The following is a 12,506-nucleotide window of genomic DNA, read 5'->3' as shown; positions in this document are numbered from 1 at the left end:
ACAGCTTTTTGTGGTTTGTTTTGGTTTTTTTTTTTTAATAGGAAAGGTAAAAGATTCCTGTGCTCTTCTTTTTGACTTGCATGTATGTTCCTTTCCATTGTTTCTGGGATTAAGGTCCCTTCCAACCCAGACTGTTGTGTGACTGCTCTGTGATTTACAGTCATTGCACTCACTGTGTGAGAGTTATCAGGAACATGCAGAGATCATCCTCTGATCCTGCAGTGCAGTCACTGGCTGGGCCAGGCACCAGCCATTGACAAAGAGGAGATAATGTCCCTTTGAATGTCCCCAGTTAGGGTGATTCTGGTTTTCAGCTGTTCATTCATTAGCAGAGAAGTAAACAGGGCAGCAGAAGGTTGTGAAGCAGGGTGTTTATTCACTTGTTTTCTGGCCTTCTCTCCAAATTAATGAAATGACTCATGGACAGTAACAACATGCTTGGAGGGGAAAGAAAGAAAAAGGGAATAGAAATATCTGGAGGTGGGACATATAAGGCCAAATCCTTCTGTCAGGACACCCACAACTCACCTTATATATGTGATCTGATTCTCTTTGTTAAATGTAAAGAATGAATCACAGCCAGAACTCCAGGGCAAAAGAATGAAATGAGCATCTAAAATGTGCAGAGTGGTTTAGATCTTTGTGGAGGAACAAGCTGCTGGAATGTGAGACTCTGCAATTGCTTGTAAATGTTTCTGTGCAACTTGGCCTTTTGTCATACCCTGTTCCCCTCTGCCCAAGAGCAGGAGCCGTGTGTGTGATGTCCCACAGAGCTCCTCACACAGGTGAGCAGCACAACACAACAAACACAGGACAACAAACACAACAAACACAGGACAACAAACACAACACAGCACAAGAAACACCACAACACAACAAATACAACACAGCACAGCACAACAAACACAACACAGCACAAGAAACACCACAACACAACAAACACAACACAGCACAGCACAACAAACACAACACAGCACAAGAAACACCACAACACAACACAACAAACACAGCACAGCACAACAAACACAACACAGCACAAGAAACACCACAACACAACAAACACAACACTGCACATCACAACAAACACAACACAGCACAAGAAACACCACAACAAACACAACACAGCACAGCACAACAAACACAACACAGCCCAGCACAACTGACCCATTGCTGTGGCTCTGCCTCTGTGGTGCCACTCACCCCCTCTCTGCCTCTGAAGTCCCACCCCATGGTGATGCTCAGACCTTTACCAGTCTCACAAAATGGTGAAAGGAGAATAGTGAGACTGCTCTGATTTCAAAGATATTCAAGAACTCACTGTCCTTGGAGAATTTGGAGCTGAAAGACTTGGAAAGGTTACATGGATTTTGGGCAGAGGAGGAAACCAAACACACAACCAGGTATCCCACATGCACTTGGAACACCCAACCATTTTGGTCCTCTCCACTACAGCTGCCCAAGGAATACTCAGACCCATCTTTGTGAAGGTGATATATCTGCTTCTCAATTATTTACTAATAAAAATCTAAAATTTTCCATATTAAAAGCTGCATGAGTGATGAAGCACAGGTATCTTTTAGTTTAACAGCACAATTTTTTTTGGCAAGGTTCAGCAAACTGAAAGCAGGACAAGAGAGGAATAATAATTGTGGAATCCTGAGAAGAATTAATTTATAGCAGATACTACCAGGCAATTCTGATGTTGGAAAAAATAAACTGAGATGCACCTATGTGATACTTTCAAATACAGAAAATGCTGCTCAGCATTTGTATTAGAAATTATTATCAATTCAAAATCCTTGTCATCTAAGGGAAATAATTTGTAAAATGCTGTCCTAAAGACCTCATTGGTTCTGGCTTTTTCTCCATGGGAGTACTGATCACATGGAAACCTAAAGCACTCAGCCAGCTCCTACTCTAAAAAATGCTTAATTTATCAATTCCCAAAAAATTGGTTTATAGCCAACATGTTCTGCTTTTTACTGTTTATTTCAAACTGTTTGTTGGTAGTTTCTGTGCTGTTTCATTTTGAGAGGAGCCAGTGTATTTAGGGTGGGGATTTAAGCCAAACAAGGTGAAAAACAGGGATGAAGCTGCAGAAGGAAGAGGAACTTGTCAAAGGCTGTAGAGAGGAAGTGAGGATAATTAATCAGACAAATGGAGCTAGAGAGCAGGTGTGCAGAGGGAATAGTCTGATGGAACAAAAATGAATGTCAGAAGAGGTGAGTCTCTATTTTATACATTATAAGCTATAACAAGAAACTTTCCTGTTTTCCTTAACAGGCTGAATTTTTATTTTTTGAAAAAAACCTTACAAACTTTAATCAAAGCATCATCATTTTAATTTTTTATTGTTAATTGTTTAGTTAATATAAATTGATTCAATGCTGACCACCTAAACAGTGAAGATGGAGCCCCCTCACAAGCCTATGAACTCCAGCAAATTACTAAAATATGTTATGTGAAAAGCAAGTTTCCATAGTTTGTGTAAGTGAAATATGTTAGAGACACTAAACTGGGAAGAGAAGGGGAAATGTAGGGCAAGGGCAAAACCACTTTTCCCTTGATATGTTTGTAAACCAAACATTTTGCAGTATTTAGGTCAGCACAGGAGGCAGGAGCAGTTTATGCACTGCAGAGAGGGAGCAGCTGAGGTTCACTCTGGAGCAGGCAGGGCAAGGTCAGCTCCCTGTTTCTCTGAGCAACAGGGCAGTGTCACCTCCTTGTGCAGGGAGCAGGATGTGGCTGGCAGCCCAGAGCCCATCAGCAATGGAAATTCATTCACTGCTTTTGCAGAGAGAAGCAGCTGGTGTCACTCCTGCTTGGAGATGGGGAAACACTCCCTGGCTCCATGGTTTCTTTGCAGTTCCCCCACAGAGCCTCTCGCTGCATTACAGGGTCTTGGGCCCTGCCTTCACTTTTTCCCTTCTCAGGGCAGCACTGAAAGTGTTTTGTTGTTCCCAGAGGGCTGAAAAGGGATGAGCACAGCTAGAAGGGTTGGCTTTCTCAAGGTGATTGAAAAGGAAAATTTGGAGGAGTAACTTAAAATTAATAAAAAGAAGCAGGAAGGAGGGATGCAGAGACCATGGCCCTACAGATTTGCAATGGGATCATCTCAGGTGATAACAGACCTGAGCTGGTTTGTGGTGCCTGCCCAGAGGGATGTTCTGATTCAGATCATTTCTCCCTTTCATTTGATCCAAGTCCTGCCTTCATCCTAAAATTTAAACTGACACTAAATAACAAAAAAATGTACCTTGAGCCAGGTGAATGTCAGAATCTAATAATTACAATCTAATAGTGTGATTTTCTGTGCTCACAATGATGGCAGAGGCCCAGGCTGGTTCTCTAGGTGTCCCATAGAATGCATAGAATTTTTATTTGAAAGAATACTTGACTTACCAGATATCAGAGTGTTCCAATAATCACAAGCCAGCTTTCTGCATAAGCAATCAAAGGCTGTGTTCTGGATAGGAAGGAAAGTTACAGAAGTTTTCTGGTTTAGCAAAGGAAGCAAACTGACCAAGTTATTGCAATTATCAGCCTTTTATTTTTCTTTCATTTTTTTAAGGAGTATTTTTTTAATTATTATTTTAAATTAGAGCAAATACCAGTAGAGACTGATCTGGACTGAAAACTGTCTACATTATTCTGTATGCAAGCTTAGCTGGGCACACTCTCTCAATCCTTCCCTCTGTCCCTGTGGATTTGTTCAGGATTGTCCAGAGCCTTGGTCAGGAATGACTTCCTTTGCCCTGAGGGTCACAATCTTAGGAATTGGTGTCAGGGGGAGCAGGACAAAACTGTCAGACATGGTTTAGTGTGGCCTTGGCAGTGCTAGGTGTACAGTTGGACTCAATGATCTTAAAGGTCTTTTCCAACCTAATGACTCTGATTCTATGTTTAGATCCAGGTTTAAGGGGAAAAAAGAGGGAAGAGACACAGTGGGAACAGAACCATGGTATTTGCAGCAATTTGCCTTCCCTCAGAAGTTCACTGAGAGTTCTGCATGGAGATGACAAAAGGTAAAATCACCATTTCTCAGTGTTAAAATAGACTGTCCAACACAACTTTTCCAAAGTCATCTGTTCTCAGACTCTGTACTGCAGCTTTTCTGCACACAGTTGAAGTTGGTACTCTGCATTAACTGGTGACCATACACAGCGCATTAAAACCAAACCAAATCCTTCCAGGCTTTTCATTCCTTTCATGGCAGATGCTTTCTTAACCTCTGCCATGTCCAATCATGAACTTAACACTATGCTGATTAGGGAACTTTCTGGGATTAGGGAATTTTTTAATGGTGTTTATTCCTGGAGCTCTTAAAAATAATCAGGCTGTGCATGCTGTGCTAACAGATCCAGAGCCCTGAGAAGGGTTTCCTCAGTTCCCTGTAATGCCAAAGTCCAGGAACATTTTTCCTGGATTAAAAATAAATTTAGAAAGGAAGTTAAACCATGTGAACTTATTGCTTGTGCAAGAAGCAGACTCAGCAGCATCAGTGAAATGTCTTTTGTTTGGCTATGAGGCAGAGCTGTTGGAAACAGCTTCCTTCTGTCTTCTTCAGCCCTACCTGAGACTTTCACAAGACCCTTCAAACTCATTGCTGGTGTAAAATATGTCTGAATTCCACATCCAGCCTTGGCACCTGGAGTTGTGGCACCCATAGTCCAGGAGCTGAGTCAGGAGGTCTCTTCACTGGCCTTTCCATCTCCCTTGTGGGAGGGTGACAGCTGTGGTAGGGAATGCACTTCTATTCTGAATATCCTCTCCCTTTATCCATAGGCACACCTAACATGGAGTTTGCAGTCCAATTCCCCTTGAGAAGTAAGTGGTGTTGGTAACTTGTAGATTAGCACTTTTCTGTTCACTTCATAATCAGTACCTGCATGCTTGGTAAGTTATTTAAAAGTTTGTCTGGATAATTATTTGTGATTTACACATAGGACATGCCTTAAACCGAAACAAAATATAAAACCTGTGAGGCCTCCACATAGATGCTGGTGGATGATGGTTCTATTCTGATTTCCCCAAAGGAAGCCATAAATCCTTGGTTCTGATCCAGTAAATTAATACTGCAAATGTTTAAAGCAGTCACAAATCATTAATTTGAGTAACCAGGAACCCACAAAAATATCAGAACAAGTTCATGAGAAAAATTACTCCCATAGAGAAATCTCTTGCCTGTCTCTTTTCATACATGGTCCCTACTCTAATCCAAGGTGAATTTCTTCTAATTCTTTAGAGATTGAAAAACCAAGAGTCATCTTTTATCTGCTTGCTAAAGATAAAACTGTGCCTAGAATAGTTTAGGGCTGCTGTGTGCCACAGGGTCCCTGTTGTGCTGTCTGTGATGTGCTCATGGCTCACCAGGGCTGTTCTGTTATGGCTTCAGGTTTTTGTGAGGCCACCTTATTTTTAGAATGAGTTTATGCTGTGCTGCAGGGCCCCCAGATTGTATGGATAAGCAGATGGGGAGAAAATTGCTACCATAAATCAATCTTAAAAGAAAGATATCAGAGAAGTAGGACAAGGTACCATCTTCAGATATTAGAAGGAAAGAAAAAAAAAAGAAGAGGGGAGACTTGAATGAATCCTAAAGTGAGTGTCTAGATGGCTGGTTAGCTAAAGTACCACAGGGACTTTAATTCACCTCTAGGCAATGCATTTCCATGGTGTGCAGCAGGAACAATAAAGAAATTGGTGTTGAGTGATGAACACTGACCTTGGTAGCACAACAATCCAACCAACACCTCAGGGATACCTCTGGCAAGTTGTGCAGAGCAGGTCCTGGCAGGGAGCTCTCACCTCAAACACATCCTGATGTCATGGGTGACACATGGAGCAGCAGGCTGGCATGGCCAGGAGGGAGAGAGAGCTGTGCTCCTCAGGTGATGGATTGGAGACATGCTGGAGGTGAGAGAGAGATCCATGTTCCTCAGGTGATGGATTGGGGACATGCTGGAGGTGAGATCCATGTTCCTCAGGTAATGGATAAGGGACATGCTGGAGAAGAGAGATCCATGTTCCTCAGGTTATGGATTGGAGACATGCTGGAGGTGAGAGAGAGATCCATGTTCCTCAGGTGATGGATAAGGGACATGCTGGAGGACTGAGAGAGATCCATGTTCCTCAGGTGATGGATAAGGGACATGCTGGAGGACTGAGAGAGATCCATGTTCCTCAGGTGATGGATAAGGGACATGCTGGAGGAGAGATCCATGTTCCTCAGGTGATGGATAGGGGACATGCTGGAGGAGAGATCCATGTTCCTCAGGTGATGGATTGGGGACATGCTGGAGGAGAGATCCATGTTCCTCAGGTAATGGATAAGGGACATGCTGGAGGTGAGAGAGAGATCCATGTTCCTCAGGTGATGGATTGGAGACATGCTGGAGGTGAGAGAGAGATCCATGTTCCTCAGGTGATGGATTGGAGACATGCTGGAGGTGAGAGAGAGATCCATGTTCCTCAGGTGATGGATAAGGGACATGCTGGAGGAGAGATCCATGTTCCTCAGGTGATGGATAAGGGACATGCTGGAGGTGAGAGAGAGATCCATGTTCCTCGGGTGATGGATAAGGGACATGCTGGAGGTGAGAGAGAGATCCATGTTCCTCAGGTGATGGATTGGGGACATGCTGGAGGAGAGATCCATGTTCCTCAGGTGATGGATAAGGGACATGCTGGAGGTGAGAGAGAGATCCATGTTCCTCAGGTGATGGATTGGGGACATGCTGGTGGTGAGAGAGATCCATGTTCCTCAGGTGATGGATAAGGGACATGCTGGAGGTGAGAGAGAGATCCATGTTCCTCAGGTGATGGATTGGGGACATGCTGGAGGTGAGAGGGAGATCCATGTTCCTCAGGTGATGGATAAGGGACATGCTGGAGGAGAGATCCATGTTCCTCAGGTGATGGATTGGGGACATGCTGGAGGTGAGAGAGATCCATGTTCCTCAGGTGATGGATAAGGGACATGCTGGAGGAGAGATCCATGTTCCTCAGGTGATGGATAAGGGACATGATGGAGAAGAGAGATCTGTGCTCCTCAGGTAATGGACTGGGGATGTGCTGGAGATGGGAGGATGATGACACAGCAGTAGAGCTCTGTGGGGAAGCACCAGCTACCTGTCAGTGATGGTGAGAACAACTCCCTGCTACCTTCAAGAAGCTCCTGTCACTTCTCTTGATTCACACACATGCTTTGGTATTGTTAGAGTTGTATTCAAACTCAAAATTACTCTTTTTTTGAGATTTTATTTGTTGTGTTATTCATTTTGTTTTGGTTTCATTTCATTTGGGGGTAAAATTACTCATAGAAGTAATATTTTAAAGTTACTTCTTGTGCCACAGCTTAAATCCATGAGTCTGTCATGCTTGTGTTGTTTTCTCTGATGAGAATGGCTTTTCTCCCCTGGCTGGCTGCTGGGCTGGAGTTCTGTGTTACAGAACAGGCAGTGTTCAGTGACCAGATGAGTACAAAACATCCCAGGACAGGCAGGAACAGCACACAAATCTTGTAAATAATGCCTCATAAATCTGAGGGAGCAAAAAAGGTTTGCTGAGTTTGTCTTGTTGACAGGTGAAGTTGGGAGGCTCCTCCATGCCTGGTTCACTCTTTCCCTGCTGTGTCAGGGGGAAGATTTATCTGTGTGCTCAGGAACCCTGAGCAGTGCTCCTACAGCATCACCTAGGAACAGGAGGGGCTGCCAATTCCTCTCTCCCACCTTGCCTAACCAATGAATCAGAGGGAGAGTTGTGTTCCGCTCTGGTAGATTGTGTTCCTGCTCACAGGAAGGAAAGCTTGTGCTGATTAATGAGAGTTATGCTGTGAGTAATAGAAAAATAATTCCTCTAAATTCTCTAGAACTTGCAATATTTCTTATAAACAAGGTTTTGAAAAAGCCAGGCAGTAATGAGGCACACCTGATAAGATTTAAGCAAAAATGCTCCTGGTGTTAGACTAAGAAACAGATGCCTGTTGCCAACAGGTGCATTGATTTGGATATTGGCCAGTAGATTTTTGGTTTTTACACATTTCAGGTGTTTCTTTGTGTAAAATGGGCAATATTGTTCCTCTTAACATCTCTTACTACTTATCTTCCTCTGATACAAGGTAAAATTGCCAAGTTTTCCATTCTGTTCTATGGCTTATATTTTAATTCTCTAAGAATTGAGGATTTTAGATTGTGTTGTAATTTTCTCCATTAAATTCAGGAAACTCTGTGTTTGTATGTCTGTGTGCACACATATGTACACATAAAAAATTAGAGAGTTGAATTCTTGCTGTAAGTGTATGAGAGCTGGCAGGAACTGAGTTAAGAGCTGTAGGAGCCTATGAGTGTCCTGTGTTTGATGTTCAGCAAAGGAAGGTGACTTCCAGGGCCTAAGAAAATTTGAAATTATGTAGCCATAAAGCACAGCATAGCTGAATTTGGGCATCCCATTGCTGAGAACTCAGCAAGTCTGGTTCTTTTAGCTTAATTCTCTCCAAGTAAATTAAATTCCCCTGAAATAAGTGTGTGTAGGAACAGTTCTGTTTAAAATTCATACAGTATTTTAATCTGATTTAACTTGCTAGATAGACAACCAATAATTTTCCCCTTATCTTGAATAATTCTGTATGTGGGTAACACTGTAGGGTGAAATAAATAAGATTACTTTTTTAATTTGACTGGGTTCGCTTTAGGATAAAAAACCCAATTGTTATGAAAATACAGCATGCTAGAACCTTTCTGTGTTAGCTTTTTGCACATTCCTCATCCACAGTATTAAAAGGAAATTATTATGGTTCCTTTTCTGCTCCTCTTTCAGTGATTGTTTAGAGCTAGGAGATTATTCAGCTTGATAGTGATCCCTTCTTGTTAATCTGCTGTGCTTGAAAATGAATTAGGATTAGGAAAATAACCCTTTATCATTAATGACAAAGTCTCAAAGGTCACCAGTGGGTCACCTACAAACCTCTCTGTGGTCAGTCTTGTAGAGTTTGGGCTGGAAGGATTCTGCTGATACATTTTTCTGAATCCATTTGATTCAGCTGTTCTCTTAATGCTGCACCATAACTCAAATAATCTGCAAATCCTTCCCATGTTATTCTAATTATTCTTCTCAATTTCTCTTTTCTCTCCTCCTTCAGTGTAACTCAGTCTCATCTTTATTAATAAGCCTCTAGTAGCTTCAGAGTACTTTGAGGAACAGTGACTTGTTTGTAGCGTGCAAATCGCGCACCAATGAGGCAAATGAAATTAGAAGAATTAAGTGATTTTCCTTGGGGGAAGTTTGGTGACTAGCCCAGGACTAGAAAACTTCTCCTAACCTTCCATTTTGTGATTCAAGTGGCTCTTTCGTCTTTCTTTGCTGCTTTCTCATCTTTCTTTCTGTGACCTTTCCTTCCCTCTCTCTCCATCCCCTGTGCATCCCTTGGGAGGCCGCGCCCCGAGCGGGGCCTTTGCCCGGCGCTCCCGTCCGGGCGGCTCTGGGGGCGCTGAGGGCGCCCGGGGCTTGGTGCCGGAACAGAGCCCGGGGGAAATGCTGGGAAACGGCTGGAGCTGCACCCAGCCGCGGGTCTGCAGCAGCATCTGAGCCTGGCCATGAGCTCGGCTTAGCGAGGCCAGCCCTGGGCCGGGGCCGGGCCGTGCCCTGCCCGGGCTGCCCCCGGTCCCTCAGCGCTGCCCCCGTGCCGGGCCTGCAGCAGCGGCCCAAGGACCGAACCCCTCCTGGGCAGGGCCTCAGCTCAGCTCCCTCCTGTCCCACGGATAAATCCCCAGGCCTTGCTCTGCCCACTGTGCTCCACATGGAGTTTTCACAATCAGATTTTGGATTTTGCTTTTTTTTACTTCAACAGGTAACATTTTAACTTAAAAACTAACAATTCTGTAACTCCTGAAAGCAGCTGGTGGTGTCTGTTCAACCTTTCTTCCCCTTTAAAAATTGAGATTATGGTTTAAGCTGTCCCTTTTGGTGTAGTTTTCTCATGAAAGTGCTTTTGACTTATGTCAGGGAAAGTAAGGTTTTGAGGCATTCAGAATTTCCTTTATTCATGTTGGTTTCATTGCAATTTCACAAATTTCAAATAGAGGTTCTGGATGAAACTTAGTTTCTCCAAAATAGTTCTTGGAAAATAGTATAAGCTCTCCTCCAGTTCAGTAGCATAAAAAGAGAAAAGAGCTTCAAGTGTGATTGAAATTTATCTGTTTTTTCTTCTACATTTGGGCAGAAAGTTCCATTCCTGTAAATTGGGGAGGGAAAACTTTTAAAGACATTTTATGGTTCAAATTCTGTGTTATTAACTGAGGTCCATATGACAAGGGAAAAAACCCCAAGTATTATGTACCATATATTCTATCTGCGAGGCAAAAAGGATAAAAATTGGTGCATGAATGTGGAGCTGACCCTACAGCTTTGCAGCTGGAGCTCATGGGTCTCAACTCTGAGTCATCTCAGGGAGCACAGTGAGATGACTTAAAACAGGAATGGGAATTGAGACAAAAACTGTGGGAATTGGAGGTCCAGGGTCCACTGACTTCAGACAGTGGTAGAACCAAATCCAGCTTTTAAAGTGCAGTGAAAACCACTGGAAGAGCTTCATAAGAACATATATCAGAAAAATGCAATGAGAACCCATCTTCTTTGTGTGTATTCTGCTTATACAGAATGTTTTAGGTAAGAAAATCCCTTGTTTGGTAGTAAATTTATAAACCTTATTTGCACTTAACCTTCTGTTCAGAGCACACTAAGAGATGAATATAATGACCAGTTGAAAAGTTCTGTGCAAGTTAGTCCAGCAACAAAGGTGTTCACTGTTAACCTCAGTGGGTAAATGGAAGGGCTGCGTGGGGAGGGAGGGAATCATTTGTCATCCATTTCAGTCCCCAGGTCCCCAGCCTGTGATTTCTAGAGACAGATACCACTCAGAGCAGTCATCAGTTTGTGATCTGGGGATTTCCAGGGAGTTTAAGGACTGTTTCTAAGGACACTGCTAAAAGAACAGTTACAGGCTGCTGTAGCTTGAACTTCAGAGTTATATTTGCATTGTACAATATTTCTGTGAGCAGTGTGCAGGAGAGTGGTGGAGAAGGGATGTGCATGCTCAGGGAGGAACAGGAGCTCCATCAATTAAGGGACTGAGAAGCACTCACATGCACCTGGCTCCTGCCCACTGGAACAGCAGCTCTTCCCTTTGCCCTGGCTGAGCTCATTGAGCTGGAGCCTGGGCCTGGGTGGCTGCTCTGAGGAAGGAGGTGTTGCACAAGGGCGGAATTGGCTTCAAGGGCTTCTTAGGAGAAGGAAAATACCTTTTGTTCCTTCCTGCTGAACTACTGTTTAATTGGTAAGTTGGATTCTTTGGGCACTTCTGTGGCCTAGCTGGATGTGGTTTTGCACTCTGCAATGTGTAAATTTGTACTTGTGTTTCTTTCCTAAAGCAAACCTGAATCTCCCAAGAAATCTGCCCAAATTCCATGGTTATTTAAAAGATGACATGGAATATTCTTTGAGCTCTAATGCAAGAACATTGCACAGTACAGCTGCAGAAAGTTAATATGAACACAAGAGAGTGCTTCCTCTGTAAACTGCTGTTTCCTTTTTGGAAGCTGGGAAAAGCAGACCACATAACTTATTCTAAAATACAGTTTTTACTGATCCCCTGGCTTTCTGCATGGCATGTTCAGAATGTCAATGCATATAAAAACCAGACACTTTGCTACGTTCCTGAGACACCACTGCCTACAAAAGGACAGCAGTAGGGCAAGGGGATGGTAATTATGTGTTGACCTCTCACTTCCTGAGAGAACTCCATGAAATTCAAAATAATTGCCCAGTGCCCTGGTACATATTGGTCTCTCCCTTTGGGATTAATAAACTCAGGGATCTTTGGCTTCTGAGGTGCCTGACCTTGGTGGGACCCACACAGAGGCACCATTTGGATCTGCATGAAGAGGGATCAAAGCTGAGAGGGGGAGCAGTGGTGATCAGTGCCCCACATGGCACTGGGAGATCTTGGTTTTTGTCTCTTAGGGGCTCCGTGGGCTCCAAACCTTTGTCACTCCTTTGCCAGGGAAGAGCTGTTGCCATGAGATTACAAATTTTCCAGTGGCTAGGAAAAAATAACCCCAAATCAAGGAAGCTGAAGAGAATAAGAGGGAGAAAAACTTCATGGAGTGATGGAGAGGCCATCCATGCAAGGTTTGAGTTTCACTTCAGGGCTGGTGATATTTGGTACTTTCTTAGAGGGATAAAATCCATAACCCTTTTCCCCAGCAAAGCTGATTAATGCTCATGCAACCCTTGGCTCTTCCCAGTTCCAGCACTAACTCAGCCCTTCACTCTCTGCAGTGCAGCTTTGTCCTGTAGCCAGACAGGTTAATCCCAGGTCTGAGATGTCTTTGCAAGTGGGTGTGTTAGACCATGGGTGATTTGATTTTTGAGAAAACTCTTCAGTCTCTGCTGTTGGCTGGCTGAAGTGTTGCACCACTCTCCATATTCTCTGCCTTTAGGAGCCTGAC

This window comes from Melospiza melodia, chromosome 10, assembly GCF_035770615.1.
Source record: "Melospiza melodia melodia isolate bMelMel2 chromosome 10, bMelMel2.pri, whole genome shotgun sequence".
NCBI lineage: Eukaryota > Metazoa > Chordata > Aves > Passeriformes > Passerellidae > Melospiza > Melospiza melodia.
Note: the sequence above shows the minus strand (reverse complement) of the source record.